The sequence below is a fragment of the Zophobas morio genome, unplaced genomic scaffold (assembly GCF_036711695.1).
Source record: "Zophobas morio isolate AGI-343-1 ecotype UQ-CSIRO unplaced genomic scaffold, CSIRO_AGI_Zmor_V1 ptg000008l, whole genome shotgun sequence".
Lineage (NCBI taxonomy): Eukaryota > Metazoa > Arthropoda > Insecta > Coleoptera > Tenebrionidae > Zophobas > Zophobas morio.
This window is the reverse complement of record NW_026972113.1, coordinates 5,542,446-5,558,780: the sequence shown is the minus strand read 5'-3', so window position 1 is coordinate 5,558,780 and position 16,335 is coordinate 5,542,446. Positions and strand designations below refer to the sequence as shown.

Here is a 16,335-nt window from a genome sequence, read left to right as displayed (position 1 = left end):
CCAGGAAAATCCAGATATATATTTGAGATCAAAAAATCCAAATTTTACAAAACTTCCAAGCAAATTAAAAAAATCCAAGCATTCCGGAAGAATCCAAACATTCCAATGCAATTCAAGAATATTTAAAAAATCCAGAAAGGCTAAAAATTCCAAATAATTCGTACTAAATCCAAAAAATCATTATAAATTAGGAAAATCCAAATACTCCAAAAAAGAATCCATAAAATCCAACGAATCCAAAAAAATCCAGAAATTTCAAACAAATACAAAAATTCCAAGTAAATTCAATAAAATCAAATCATCGAAAAAAATATCCAAATAATTCCAAAAAAAAAATCCAAAAATTCCAAGCAAATCCAAAAAAATCCACGACTATCAAAAAAATCTAAAAATTCCAAAAAACCCAAAAATTCAAAAACCTAGGAAAATCCAAATATATCAAAAAATTCAAAAACATCTAAAAATAGCTAAAAGCTAGGAAAATCCAAATACTCCGAAACATCCATAAAATCCAAAGACTCCAAAAAAATCCAAAAATTCCAAAAATTTCAGATAAATCCCAAAAATTCTCAAAAAAAAAACAAAATTCAAGAAACCCAGGAAACTCCATATAAATTTGAGAAAAAAAAATCCAAAACATCCAAATTTTCCAAAAATTCCAGGTACTGCACCGTTTCCAATTTTGAAAATCGGCCACTGCGTACGGCACTCAGTTGTTTCGGCGGCGGGTCGCAGGTTCTCTCGAAATTTAACCTCTTTGCAGTCGATTTTATTGAAAGGATGTAAGGGGGAGACTGATTAGTGGGCGCCAGGTAGTTAGTAAATAAAATGTTTTATGAAACTAGCAACTACCAATTTAGTTTCAAACTATTGAAAAAAAAAAATACATAAGTAAGGGACAACCGATTTATCAAATTAGGAAGAAAGAAAAAAAGAAAAAAAAAAGATTAAAATATTCACACTACTTATTTCGACACAATTAAAGGCCGCGCTTACGTAAGCTTGGTTTACAACGAATTAATTATAACTAAGAATAATTCTTTAGACTAGTGCCTGAAGGGCGATGGTACTATATTTGACGTGTAGGGCGCAAATTCATAGATTGGAAAAATCTGACCTTGGGCGTTTCCAGAGATAGTGATGTTCCGATTAGCGGTAAATTATTTCTGGCGTACCGGCGAAAATGTTCCAGGCCGTCCTCAAATTCGAGAGCTTCAAAAAAGTCAAACGAGAAGCCGTGCCGCCTTCAAGATGGCGTCGTCAAAAAATCTTGGCTTGGTTCGACGTCGCACACGGTACCAGACAAGAAAAGGAAAAACCCTGAAATTTCCAAGCGGTTCACTTAGACGGAAAAGACAGTTTTAATAATTACCTCAAGTGGCTGCTGAGGGTTTTCAAGCAACGAAAAATTTGGTGCGCAAAAATGACACAAGTCTTCACCACCGTGAACACTCTCGGAAAAATGTCGCCGGAAAAATCTTAAAAACCAAGAATCGTCTCAAAGGTAGGGGTAGATATTAAAGTGACCAATGCGCTGTCGGAGGTGACCACTGCCCAGCGGCGTACACGTAAACCAGAAGGGACTGAGACATGGATTCGTTATTAGCAATTAGAATTCGCCAAGACAAAGCATAGCACCTGGTGGAAAAATGACCAAGAGACGGCAAGAAAATTTTCAGAGTGGTGAACCGGGACTTACTGATTATTCCAGGAGTGACGGGAGACGACGCTGACCGGAAGTCGCCTTAAAAATGGGGGACCTCGTCACTCTGACGTAGCGAAGGTGTCGTCGATAATTAAAAACGAAATTGATAAAGAACCGATAACGATACTTGATAGAAACGTACTTACTCAAAAGAGGGAGCTACGATGATGAAAATAATATTTTTGGTTATTAAAACTAAACGCACTACGGCAAAAAGATAAATGCTGGAAAGGGTTGAAACGACAAAAAAAAATGCAAAATTTTCCGGTGAAGCCTGAGGAAGCCAGCACTACCTGGTTGATTATAGCATCAACTACGCTAAAACAACCTGAAGGGTTGAACTACAAGTGGTTGATTATAGCATCAACAACGCTGAAATTTTACCATCGGTAAAAGAAAAACTAAGATATGAAGAAAGGGGAAAGGACAGAAGAAACAGGTCCATTAGAGGACTTTTACCTCAAGCAGGACTAGGCTGATGGACTATTCTTTTCCCGGCCGAACACAGGAAGACGTAACGCATGTTACAGTACATAAATCAAAAATCAACAAATTCGAAAAAACCGAAAATCAAAAAATCTGAAAAATCCGAGTAATCCACGACAATGTAAAACAAGAAATCCAAAAATTCCAAATACCCCAAAAAATTTAAAAAATCCAAAGAATCCATAAAAATCAAGAAAAACCGAAAAATGGCAATTTTTGGAAATTTAATAGAAAAGCACCCCGTTTTCTTATAGTATATAATATAAATATATAGTACCGAACATCAACAGCATAATGAGGCGGAACACCATCCTGTTGAAGCCAAATTCGCTCATAATAATTCCCCATATTTCAAACCTTTCAGTCAGCGAAGACAACTGAATCAAAGATAAAACACGCAAACCAAAAAATTAATACGAAAATAACGAAAAAACCTTTTGTTTGTGTGGAATCAGCAAAAACTTGAAAGAAATATCCCGGTATTGAAGGAATAAACAGAATATTTTTTAGTAGCCCGCATTATTTATAACCGGCGGCACCTCGCGTCTCCGCCACTATTTTTAGACCGCCTCCTTATCCACCATCTGATCTCCAGCTTCTGTCAGCTTCACGACCTCTTCCTCCGAGTGGTTGCACGTCAGAGCCTCGTTGTTTTGCAACCCTTTAAAACGGACCACAATGCCTTGTTTATGCTCCCTTCTAATTGAAATTTAATTAACACCAAAACAAGTAAAGCACGATGTCTTAATATTAAACGTTGTATTCACTTCCAGCTTCGCAAAACACTTGGTATATTAATCACTGCGCTTGCACACAACAAGGTTTCGAGTACCTCGAGCGTCATACCCTTAATTACGTTCTGTTTAGTTGTGTTTTATCGCAGGTTTCGATTTGCTGCTGGGGCTTATACCGTTAAGAAGCCCCCAGCTGTTGTCTGCGGTTACTTTATTTGTTTAAGTAGTGCAGTTCCGTGCGGAAGATTTACCGACAGAGTTTCTAATAATAATAATACTTCCTGAGTAAGCGAGCCAACGGATTTTGCTCGTTTTTGGAAGATGGTGATTTAAGGCGGAAAAGTTCGGGAATTTATTGTATTTATTCCAGCGAGAAGTGAGAATTCATTTCGGCTCGAGAACGTTTTGTCTCCGTTCTGGATGGTCAGCGTCGTAAAGCAGCCCTTCGGGTTAACGACGTCGATATTTACTGGCAGAACGAATGTCTATTTGGTTGTCCGTTTATTGTGAATGGTCAAACACAATTATTAAACGGTTTATGAAAAACTCGGAAAGTCTTCTCTGAAATTTTTGGAAACTATGTAATCTCTGAGATGTATACGATAATAATTAGGGTGTTCAAGACCCCTAATACTTGTAGGATTTATATATATTTTAAAAAAATTTGTTTAAAGATTCTCAAATAATTCAGGGCCGTAGATCCCGACGGGTTGATTCGAAAAACATAGCGTGTTTATACTCATCGCCTGACATTTTCAAAATGGAACAGTTTTAAAGTCAATTATTGTAAAAATTCCAAAAATATCGACATTTCAAAGGCCGATTCTGGAAAAACTGTTGGGGTTATCAAAGAAAATTTTTTTGGATTTTTTTGAATCTGCTTGGAATTTTTGTATTTTTTGGGGATTTCTTGTATTTTTCAGATTTTTTTGATTTCTAGTTTTTTGGATTTGTTTTTTTTTTTATTTTTTGGATATTATAGAATTTTTTGTTTTTTTTTAGTTTGCTTGGAATTTTTACAATTTTTTTGGACTTTTTAAATATTCTTCGGAATTTTCGGATGATTTGGTTTTTGGATTTACTTGAAATTTTTAGAAAATTTGGATTTTTCGGATTTTATTATCTCAAATTGGAGTATTTTGAATTTTTTTGCATTTTTTGGATTTCCTAGATTTTGGGGAGTATTTGGATCTTACTGGAATTGTTTATTTTTGGATTTTTCAGGATATACTTGGATTTGTTGGATTTTTTTGGTTTTACTTGGAATTTTTGAATTTATTTGAAATTTCTGAATTTTTTCGATTCGTCGGGTTTTATGGAATTTTTTTAAGTATGTATTTGGATTTCGTGGTTTTCATTAATTTTTTAGATTTTTTTGTAATTGTTGAATTTTTTGGATAGTTTTGGATTTAGTTGGAATTATTTGGAATTTTTTGATGTGTGTGAATTTTTTAAATATTCGTGGATTGCATTGGAATTTTTGGATTTCTTGGTTGTTTTGGATTTTTTCGATTTACTTGGAATTTTTGGAAAATTGGATGTTTTTGGAGTTTTTGATCTCAAACATATATTTAGATTTTCCTAGGTTTTTGGATTTTACTGGTTTTTTGATTTTTTGAATTTTTTGATTTTTTTTTATATACTTGGATTTTTTGCATTTTTTTATGATTTTGGATTTACTTGGAATTTTTGTATTTTTTTGAAATTTCTAGATTTTTTTGGATTCTTTGGATTTCATGAGTATTTGGATTTTCGTGGTTTATATTGATTTTTTGGATTTTTTTTTGGAATTGTTGAATTTTTTGGATAGTTTTGGATTTAGTAGGAATTGTTTGAAATTTTTGCTTTTTTTAAATTTTTTAAATATTCTTGGTTTGCATTGGAATGTTTGGATGTTTTTAATTTACTTGGAATTTTTGAAAAATTTGGATTTTTTGATCTCAAATATATATTTGGATTTTCGTGGGTTTTTTGATTTTTGGGTTTTTTGGAATTTTTGGATTTTTGGAATTCATCTGAAATTTTTGGAGTTTTTGAATCTTTTTGGACCCTTTTGATTTTATGGATGTTTTGGAGTATTTGTATTTTCCTGGCTTTCATGGATTTTTTGGAATTTTTTTGGAATCTTTGAAATTTATTTGAAATTTTCGAAGTTTTTGGATTTTTTGCATTCTTGGAATTATTTGGAATTTATAGGTTTTTTTGATTTTTTGGATTTATTTTTTGATAGTTTTGGATTTTTTTGTATTTACTTGGAATTTTTGGTATTTTTTTGGAATCTTTGGATTTTTTGGGTTTACTTGGATTTTTGGATTTATTTGAAATTTTTGAAGTTTTTGAATTTTTGTATTCTTAGAACTTGTAGGATTTTTTTGGAGTATTTGGATTCTATTGGTGTTTTTGATTTTTTGGATTTATTTTTTGAGTTTTGGATTTTTTTGTATTTACTTGGAATTTTTGGAATATTTTTGGAATCTTTGGATTTTTTGGATTTACTTGGATTTTTTGATTTATTTGAAATTTTTGAAGTTTTTGAATTTTTTGTATTCTTAGGATTTGTAGGATTTTTTTGGAGTATTTGGATTCTATTGGTGTTTTTACTTGGATTTTTTTTGGAATCTTTGGATTTTTTGGATTTACTTGGATTTTTGGATTTATTTGAAATTTTTGAAGTTTTTGGATTTTTTGCATTCTTGGAATTTTTTGGAATTTATAGGTTTTTTTGATTTTTTGGATTTATTTTTTGATAGTTTTGGATTTTTTTGTATTTACTAGGAATTTTTGGTATTTTTTTGGAATCTTTGGATTTTTTGGATTTACTTGGATTTTTGGATTTATTTGAAATTTTTGAAGTTTTTGGATTTTTTGCATTCTTTGGATTTTTTGGATTTTATTGGTTTTTTTGGATTTATTTTTTGATAGTTTTGGATTTTTTTGTATTTACTTGGAATTCTTGGAATTTTTTTGGAATCTTTGGATTTTTTTGGATTTACTTGGATTTTTGGATTTATTTGAAATTTTTTAAGTTTTTGGATTGTTTGTATTCTTAGGATTTTTTGGATTTTTTTGGAGTATTTGGATTCTATTGGTTTTTTAAATTTTTTGGATTTATTTTTTTTGATAGTTTCGGATTTTTTGTATTTACTTGAAATTTTTGGATTTTTTTTGGAATTACATATTTGGAATTTTTGGACATTTGGATTTTTTTAGAATTTTTGGAAATTTTTTTCGATGTTTTGATTTTTTTATGGTTTTGGACTTTTTGGGTTTATTTGAATTTTCTGGATATTTTGGACTCTTTGGATATGTGGATTTTCGTGGTTTTTATTGATTTTTGATTTTTTTTTTGGAATTATTGAATTTTTCGGATAGTTCTGGATTTAGTTGGAATTATTTGGAATTTTTGGAACACTAGGATTTTTTGTATTTTCTTAAATTGTATTGGAATTTGGGTATTTTTTTGAATCTTTAGATTTTGTGGATTTTCTTAATTATATTGGAATTGTTGGATATTTTTTTCGATGTTTGGATTTTTTTGGATATTTGATGGAATTTTTGGATTTGATTGAAATTTTTGGATTTTTTTGGATTCTGTGGATTTTATGGATTTTTTTTTGAGTATTTGGATTTTCCTAGCTTTTATTGATTTTTTGGAATTGTTGGATTTTTGTGATTTTTTTGGAATTTTTGGATTTCATTTTTATGGAATCATTTGGAATTTTTTGAACATTTGAATTTTTTGGATTTTTTTGAATTGTAATGGAATTTGTCGATTCCGGAAAAACGGTTGCAGTCAACAAAGAGTCGAGGCTGGAAATGAGTTCTAGAGCTCGAAATCTACAAGAAAGTGCCTTTAGTTAAGTTTCAAAAATGTCAAAAATTAGCAGAAATTTAAAGAAGGGGAAAAATTTCACGGTTCAAAAAAGTCGCCTAAAAATTGCGAAAAAATTCAGGGACGTAGATCTCGACATGCTGATTCCAAAAATATAGCATGTTCATGGTCACGGACGAACATTTTCGAAAGAATCGGTACGAAATGAGCATGTTTGACAATTTCTAAAAATTATTTCAGCGGTCGATTCCGGAAAAACGGTTGCAGTGATCAAAGAATCGAGGCCGGAAATGAGTTCTAGAGCTCGAAATCTACAAGAAAATGTAATTTTTTGGATTTTTTTTAACTGTAATGGAATTTGGCTTTGTTTAGAGCTCGAAATCTACAAGAAAACGTATTTCCTTAAGTTTGGAAAATGGTAAAAAAAGGGTCGAAATTTGAGAAAAAAAATTGGAAAATTTTCGAGTCTAAAAAAGTTGTCCAAAAATTGTCAAAAATTTCAGACATGTAGATCGTGACGTACAAAAAACATGATTATTTCCAACAATTTCAAATATCAACGTTTTCTTTCAAAATGTTTCATCAGAGAAACCCTAGAGGAGCCAAAAATGCTTCCATATTCTTTAAAAAAGACACTAGTTACCTCCAAGATTCTTTCAAATTCCTTCAAAAATTAAACACCAGGAGACTGAAAAACGCTCTGGAAATAAGTAGAAGAATTAAGACAATTTTAGTAAATATAAAGAAATTAAATAAGAACACAGAATTTGTCTTCCCCTTTACGACGCACACCGGAACGAAAGCGGCGATCCATCGCTGTTTTATAGCGTTCGACAATTAAAACCAAATGTTTGTTATTTCAGTCTACTAAAAAAGCATTACAGATTATTTTGAGGCACACGCTTACTAACTTATTTAAAATATAAAATTAAAAAAATCGGATTATTAAAATAAAATGTTAAAATAACGTAAACGATCGTCAAAATCCGTCAAAATTAGAAATTCCAAGGTGAAAATAAACGTCCGCTAATAAACATAAAAACCTCAATGAAGATTCTATGAAACTAAAATTAACAAAATCGAAATACTACAATCGCCAGACTGAAAATACTCTCAACATTAAATTTAAATGAGTTTTCACTTTGACATCCGCCAGTAAATAAACCCCGTTCATCCGGAACCGTTATTCCATCCATTAACTGTATCAGCTCCGGACACCATCCCATTCAGCAGATTAATTTAAATAAAATCCAAAATCACCACACAGCCGGGTTTCCGACTTAATTCCTGCAGATGCTTAACGAAACTACATCCACATTTCTCGGTATTAAAATTCATAATTCGCAAAGTTCCGAACAGTCTGTGCCGCTGCAAATACTAAATAAAAACCTCCCCCTTGATAAACCGCCCTTAATTGCACAGGTCCTGCGGGATCCGATGCATCTTCGTATAAGGACGTGACAGGGGACACAGTCGCCGTAACAAATGTCTTTTAAAGAGTAAAAAGACTCACCTCGCACGCAACCCTCTCAAGCAACGAATCCACTCGCCCTTATCAAAAGGGTGTGATTGCCGAGTCCATCCAATGACTATCCGTCTGCGCTCAAAAATCACTGGATTCTTCAATAAAATAGCGACGCGAATTTCTAAAGAAAGAGGGACCGAGGAGTAATCACGTTATTTTCGAAATCAAACCGAAAATATGTTATTTATTATTATAGACAGACAGCCGTTTCTTTTAATTATAAATGAAGGAAGTTCAAGGATAATTTTTTGCATCCCTTCGTCTTGCCCCGTCTGGGCGTTTTCGCTAATAAAGTTGTCATCAGCGGGGTTGATTAAAATTAAATGCCGGTTTGGGGTGAAAACGGCGGAAATGTATCGATTTTGTTCGGATTGTGCCAAGGTGGGGAAAATGAGATCTGCGAAATATTGTTTTATTTGTAAAAAGATGTTAAAGAGGAGCTTGGGTTTGGCAGAAGTGCGAAAGTATGTCCCGCATTGTTGGAGTGTGTCAATGATAAATAATGTGTCACATAAAAGAGTGAATTCGTGTTGACACCTAGCTGATGGACTGTGGCCTCTTGCGACCTAACCGCTATTTCAGCCGACGTACCGGAACGAACGTGGCGGAATGTGTGACGTCATATAAAAAATTTTCGTTGAACTGTTTATTGTTTCCTCGTAGATTTAATTTGGTGCGACGTTCTTGACCGTGGTGAATTTGTGAAAGTCGGTGAGGAATTTCGGCGATGTAGCTGATTGCTTCATCAGGGAGTTGTTACATTTGGAATGTCATTTATTATCAGGAGGATAAATATGTTTTTTAAGGTATCCGATTTTTCAGTTTTCGATTTTTCGATTTGAATTTCATTGTTCAGATTTTTTAATATTTCAAAATTTTTAATTCAAATTTTCCAAGTTTTTGATTTCATAATTTTTCGATTTTTCAATTTTGTATTTTTTCTATTTTTGCCTGATTTTTTAATTTTTCAATTTTTAAATTACACGATTTTCAGTTTTGTAATTTTGCACTTTTTTGATTTTTCAGTCTTATATTTTTACAATTTTTCGATTTCTCAATTGTCCAGTCTTTAATGAAATAGTTTTTCAATTTTTCATTTTTCAATTGGCAGATTTTCCAATTTCTTGATATTTCTATGTATTTAGATTTTGGAATGTCTGAATTTTTTCATTTTTCGATTTTTAATTTTTCAGTTCGATTTTTGAATTCAATAATTTAGCAATTTTTCATTTTTACAGTTTAATAGATTTTCAAGTTTTTATATTTTGTAATTTTACAATTCTTTTTTTTTTTAATTTTTAATTTAGTGCGACGTTCTTGACCGTGGTGAATTTGTGAAAGTCGTTGAGGAATTTCGGCGATGTAGCTGATTTTTTCATCAGGGAGTTGTTACATTTGGAATGTCATTTATTATCAGGAGGATAAATATGTTTTTTAAGGTATCCGATTTTTCAGTTTTCGATTTTTCGATTATTTGAATTTCATTGTTCAGATCTTTTAATATTTCAAAATTTTTAATTCAAATTTTCCAAGTTTTTGGTTCCATAATTTTTCGATTTTTCAATTTGTAAATTATACGATTTTTCAGTTTTGTAATTTTGCAATTTTTTGATTTTTCAGTCTTATATTTTTACAATTTTTCGATTTCTCAATTGTCTAGTCTTTAATGAATCAGTTTTTCAATTTTTGATTTTTCAATTGGCAGATTTCCCAATTTCTTGATATTTCTATGTATTTAGATTTTGGAATCCCTGAATTTTTTCACTTTTCGATTTTTCATTTTTCAGTTCGATTTTTGAGTTCAATAATTTAGCAATTTTTCATTTTTACAGTTTAATAAATTTTCAAGTTTTTCTATTTTGTCGTTTTAGAATTTTTATTTTTTTTTTATTTTAATTAAGATCAAAATTTCAATTTTAATTTTTCAAGTTTTTGATTTTTCAGTTTAATTATTTTACAATTTTTCGTTATTAAAGGTAACCAATTTTTCAATTTTTCGATTTTACACTTTTCTGATTTTTCAATTTTACATTTTTACAATTTCATGGATGTCTAAATTATTTGGGTTTTAATTAATCAATTTTCAATTTTGTAATTCTTTCTTTCTTAAAATTTTTCATTTTTGAAATCTTTCAATTTTTAATTTTTTGTTATCCCAATTCATTGTTCGATTTTCCAATTTTTCAAGTTTCTGATTTTTCAATTTCAGAATTTTGCAGTTTTTCGGTTTTCCAATTTTTTATTTCTATTTTACAATTAAGAGTATCTGATTTTTTAATTTTTCGATTTCGTAATTGTCTATAGTTTTTGATGAATCAGTTTTTCAATTTTTGATTTTTCAATTATCAGATTTTTTCATTTCTTAATTTTTCAATTTTTCGGTTTTGGAATCCTTCAATTTTTCAATTTTTCATTTTCCAGTTCATTTTTCAATTCAATAATTTTGCAATTTTTCTTTTTACAGTTTCATAAATTTTTAAGTTTTTCTAATTTTTTGTTTTACAATTTTTCAATTTTTTTATTTTTCGAAATTTCAATTTTACTTGAATTTTCTCGACTTTCTAGTTTTCATTTTCTCGATTTTACATAATAATTTTTCGTTTCTCAGATCCTTTATTTTTTCAATGTTTCTACGATTTCATAATTTTGCGTTTATTCAATTTTTCAAAATTTCCATCTCTAACTTTTCAGTTTATGGATTTTCCAATTTGTAATTTTTCCATTTTGCACTTTTTTGTTATTAAGTTTCACAATTTTTAATCTTTCGATTTTTCAATTTTTCGTTTTTTGAGTTTTCAAGTTCTGGAGTTCCAATTTTTAGATTTTTTAAATTTTTTCATTTTATAAGTACTTTTTCATTTGTTCGTTTTTTAATTTTATTTTAATTAACAATCTAAAAATCAAAAAGCGATTTTTACAATTTTTCAATTTTTCGATTTTACGCTTTTCTGATTTTTCAATTTTACATTTTTACAATTTCTGGATGTCTAAATTATTTGGGTTTTAATTAATCAATTTTCAATTATGTAATTCTTTCTTTTTTAAAATTTTTCATTTTTGAAATCTTTCAATTTTTAATTTTTTAGTTATCCCAATTCAATGTTCGTTTTTCCAATTTTTTGATTTTTAATTTTTCAAAACTTCTGCTTTCAATTTTTCAAGTTTCTGATTTTTCAATTTCATAATTTGTAGTTTTTCGATTTTCCAAATTTTTATTTCTATTTTACAATTAAGAGTATCTGATTTTTTAATTTTTCGATTTCGTAATTGTCTATAGTTTTTGATGAATCAGTTTTTCAATTTTTGATTTTTCAATTATCCGATTTTTTAATTTCTTAATTTTTTAATTTTTCGATTTTGGAATCCTTCAATTTTTCAATTTTTCATTTTCCAGTTCATTTTTCAATTCAATAATTTTGCAATTTTACAGTTTCATAAATTTTTAAGTTTTTCTAATTTTTAATTTTGCAATTTTTCAATTTTTTTATTTTTCGAAATTTCAATTTTACTTGAATTTTCTCGACTTTCTAATTTTCATTTTCTCGATTTTACATCATAATTTTTCGTTTCTCAGATCCTTTATTTTTTCAATGTTTCTACGATTTCATAATTTTGCGTTTATTTTCTAATTCTTTCTTTCTTAAAATTTTTCATTTTTGAAGTCTTTCAATTTTTAATTTTTCCGTTATTCGAATTTCATTGTTTCGGTTCTCCAATTTTTTGATTTTTAACTTTTCAAAATTTATGTTTTCAATTTGTCAGTTTTTTGATTTTCAAAATTTTCATCTTTAACTTTTCAGTTCCTGGATTTTCCAATTTTGAATTTTTCCATTTTGCACTTTTTCGTTTTTAAGTTTCACAATTTAGATTTTTCAATTTTTCATTTTTTCAGTTTTCAAGTTCTCGAGTTCCAATTTTTAGATTTTTCAATTTGTTTAATGTTATGCTTTTTCATTTGTTCGTTTTTTTATTTTATTTTAATTAACAATCCAAAAATCAAAAAGCGATTTTACTATTTTTCATTTTTTCTTTAATTTTTGAATTTTTTTCATTTTTCACAATTTTTCGCTTTTTCAAATTTAATTTTTTCAACTTTTCGTTTCTTCAATTTTCAAGTTTTTAAATTCCAATTTTTACATTTTTAAAATTTTTTCATTTTATACTTGTTTACTTATTCATTTTTGATTCTTCAATCTTACAATTTTACAAATTGTCTATATTTTTTTTATTCGAAAAGTTGAAAAATCGAAAAATTAACAGACTAAAAATCAAAAATCGAAAATTCTCGTTCTCCGATTTTTCAATTTTCGTTTTTCGATTATACGAATTTCATTGTTCAGATTTTTTAATATTACAAAATTTTGAACTCAAATTTTCCAAGTTCTTGATTTGATAATTTTGCAATTTTTCGATTTTTCAATTTTGTAATTCTTCTATTTTTTGATTTTCAGTCTTATATTTTTAGAATTTTTTAATCTTTTCTAGTCAATTTTTGATTTTTCAATTATCATATTTTCCAACTTCTTGATATTTCAAAATTTTGTTTCTGGGATCACCGGATTTTTCAACTTTTCGATTTTTCATTTTTCAGTTCGATTTTTCAATTCAATAATTTTGCAATTTTTCATTTTTACAGTTTAATAAATTTTCAAGTTTTCCAATTTTATAATTTTAGAATTTTTATTTTTTTTTTATTTTTAATCAAGTTCAAAATTCCAATTTTAATTTTTCAAGCTGTTGATTTTTCAGTTTAATTATTTTACAATTTTTGCTTATAAATAACGGTATTTAATTTTTTCAATTTCCGATTTTTAATTTTACATTTTTACAATTTTTGGATGTCTAAATTATTATTTGTGTTTTAATTAATCAATTTTCAATTTTCTAATTCTTTCATTCTTAAATTTTTTTATTTTTGAAGTCTTTCAATTTTTAATTTTCCCGTTATTCGAATTTCATTGTTTCGATTCTCCAATTTTTTGATTTTTAACTTTTCAAAATTTCTGTTTTCAATTTTTCAGTTTTTTGATTTTCAATTTGACAATTTTGCAGTTTTTCGATTTTTAAATTTTGTATTTCTATTTTACAATTAGGAGTATCTGATTTTTCAATTTTTCGACTTTAAAATTATTCAGTTTGCAATTTTTGATTTTTCAATTATCACATTTATTAATATTTCTTGATTTTTCAATTTTTCGATATTGGAATCCTTCGGCTTTTCAGTTTTTCGATTTTTTATTTTCCAGTTCATTTTTCAATTCAATAATTTTACAATTTTTCCTTTCACAGTTTCATAAAGTTTCAAGTTTTTCTAATTTTTAATGTTACAATTTTTCAAATTTATTATTTCTAATTCTTCAAAATTTCAATTTTAATTTACATTTTCGATTTTACATCAAAAGATCTTTGGTTTTCTTATATCCTTTATTTTGTCAATGTTCCATTTATTCAGTTTTTCAAAATTTCAATCTTTGGTCTTTTAATTTCTCGATTTTCCAATTTTTAATTTTTCGATTTTTCAAGTGTTCGTTTCCTAATTTTTCGAATTCTTGATTTTTATTTTTCATCTTTCTGATTATTGAACATTTTCTAGAATTTAGATAATAATTTTTTGTTTTTGATTTTTCAATTCCCCGATTTTCCAATTTTTTATTTTTCCATTTTGCACTTTTTCGATTTTAAGTTTCACAATTTTTAATCCTTGGAATTTTTAATTTTTCGTTTCATCAGTTTTCAAGTTCTTGAGTTCCAATTTTTAGATTTTTCAAATTTTTTCATTTTATATTTTTTCATTGGTTCATTTTTGATTTTTCAATCTTACAATTTTGCTAATTTTCCATTTTTTTATTCGAGAAGTTGAAAACTCGAAAATTAACAATATTAAAAAATTTTCTATGATTTTGCAATTTTTGCATTTTTCAATGTTTCGGTTTCATAATTTTTCGATTTTTCAATTTTGTGTTTCTTCAGTTTTCAAGTTCTTGAGTTCCAATTTTTAGATGTTTAAATTTTTTTCATTTTATACTTTTTCATTTGTTCATTTTTGATTCTTCAGTTTTACAATTTTGCAAATTTTCCATTTTTTTATTATTAAAATTAAAAATCGAAAAAATTAACAGTCTAAAAATCAAAAGACTGAAAAAATTGCAAATTGGAAAACTCAAGAAACGAAAAATTGAAACAATGAAAAACAAAAAAATTGCCAAACTTTAAAATAAAAAAAAAATTATCAAAAAATTATCCGAATTTTTAATTTTTGGAATTTTTTATTTTTTTTTTTGTTTTCTACTTGGATTCTTCGAGAATTTTTGGATTTTTTTGGATGTTTGGATTTCTTGGATTTACTTGGAATTTTTGGAGAATTTGGATTTTTTTGGATTTTTGATCTCAAATAAATATATGTTTGGATTTTCCTGGGATTTTTTATTTTTGGGTTTTTGTGGAATTTCTGGAGTTATCTGAAATTTTTGGAGTTTTTGCATTTTTTTGGATTCTTTGGATCTTATGGATGTTTTGAAATATTTGGATTTTCCTGGTTTTTAATCATTTTTTGGATTTTTTTGGATTTACTTAGAATTTTTGGAATTTCATATCCTTTATTTTTGCAATGTTTCTTCGATTTTATCATTTTTCGTTTATATACTTGTCTGATTTTCCAATTTTTAATTTTTCCATTTTGCAAGTTTTGGATTTCCAATGATCCGATTTTTTCATTTTTGGATTTTTTTTTGTTTTTTTACGTTTACTTGGATTTTTCGGGAATTTTTGGATTTTTTGGATTTACTTGGAATTTTTGGAAAATTTGGACTTTCCTGTGTCTTTTGAAATTTTTGGAGTTTTCTGAAACTTTTGGAGTTTTTGCATCTTTTTGGATTCTTTGGATTTTATGGATGTTTTTGAATATTCAGATTTTCCTGGTTTTTATTCATTTTTTGGATTTTTTTGGATTTACTTGGAATTTTTGGATTTTCATGTCATTTATTTTTTCTGTTTCTTCGATTTTATAATTTTTCGTTTATTTACTTGCTTGATTTTTAAATTCCTCAGTTTTCCAATTTTTAATTTCTTCATTTTGCAATTTTTGGATTTACAATTATCCGATTTTTTAATTTTTGGATTTTTTTTTTGTTTTTTTACCTTGGATTTTTCGAGAATTTTTGGATTTTTTGGATTTCTTGGATTTACTTGGAATTTTTGGAGAATTTGGATTTTTTTGGATTTTTTTATCTCAAATATATTTACTCGTATTATAAATATAAAAACCCAGGAAAATCCAAATATATATATTTGGATTTTCCTGGGTTTTTTGATTTTTGGAGTTTTCTGATATTTTTGGAGTTTTTGCATTTTTTTGGATTCTTTGGATTTTATGGATGTTTTGGAATATTTGGATTTACTTGGAATTTTTGGATGTTCATATAATTTATTTTTTCTGTTTCTTCGATTTTATAATTTTTCGTTTATTTACTTGCTTGAGTTTTCAATTCCTCGATTTTCCAATTTTTAATTTTTCCATTTTGCAATTTTTGGATTTCCAATTATCCGATTTTCCGATTTCTCTAATTTTCAATTCATATTTCGATTTTAAAATATGTACTTCGATTTTTCAATTTTGTGTTTCTTCAGTTTTCAAGTTCTTGAGTCCCAATTTTTAGATGTTTAAAATTTTTTCATTTTATACTTTTTCATTTGTTCATTTTTGATTCTTCAGTTTTACAATTTTGCAAATTTTCCATTTTTTTATTATTAAAATTGAAAAATCGAAAAATTAACAGTAAAAAAATCAAAAATCGAAAGACTGAAAAAATTGCAAATTGGAGAACTCAAGAAACAAAAAATTGAAACAATGAAAAACAAAAAATTGCCAAACTTCAAAATAAAAAATATGAATAAAAAAATTGTAAAGTCGAAAAACTGTAATATTGAAAGATGGAAAATTGAAAAATTAAATACTGAGAAATTGAAAAATGAAAAACTGAAAAACTGAAAAATCGAATAAATGAAATTTTTTTTAAAGTAAATTATTATTACATATTTAAAATGAAACTAGAAA

General features: G+C 27.5%; 1 protein-coding gene across 2 annotated transcripts in view; it reads right to left on the bottom strand.

The window, feature by feature from the left end:
- LOC135125139 (uncharacterized protein) overlaps nt 1-16,335 on the bottom strand; it is a 275,297-nt gene that overhangs the window by 158,222 nt on the left and 100,740 nt on the right. The window lies entirely within an intron of this gene.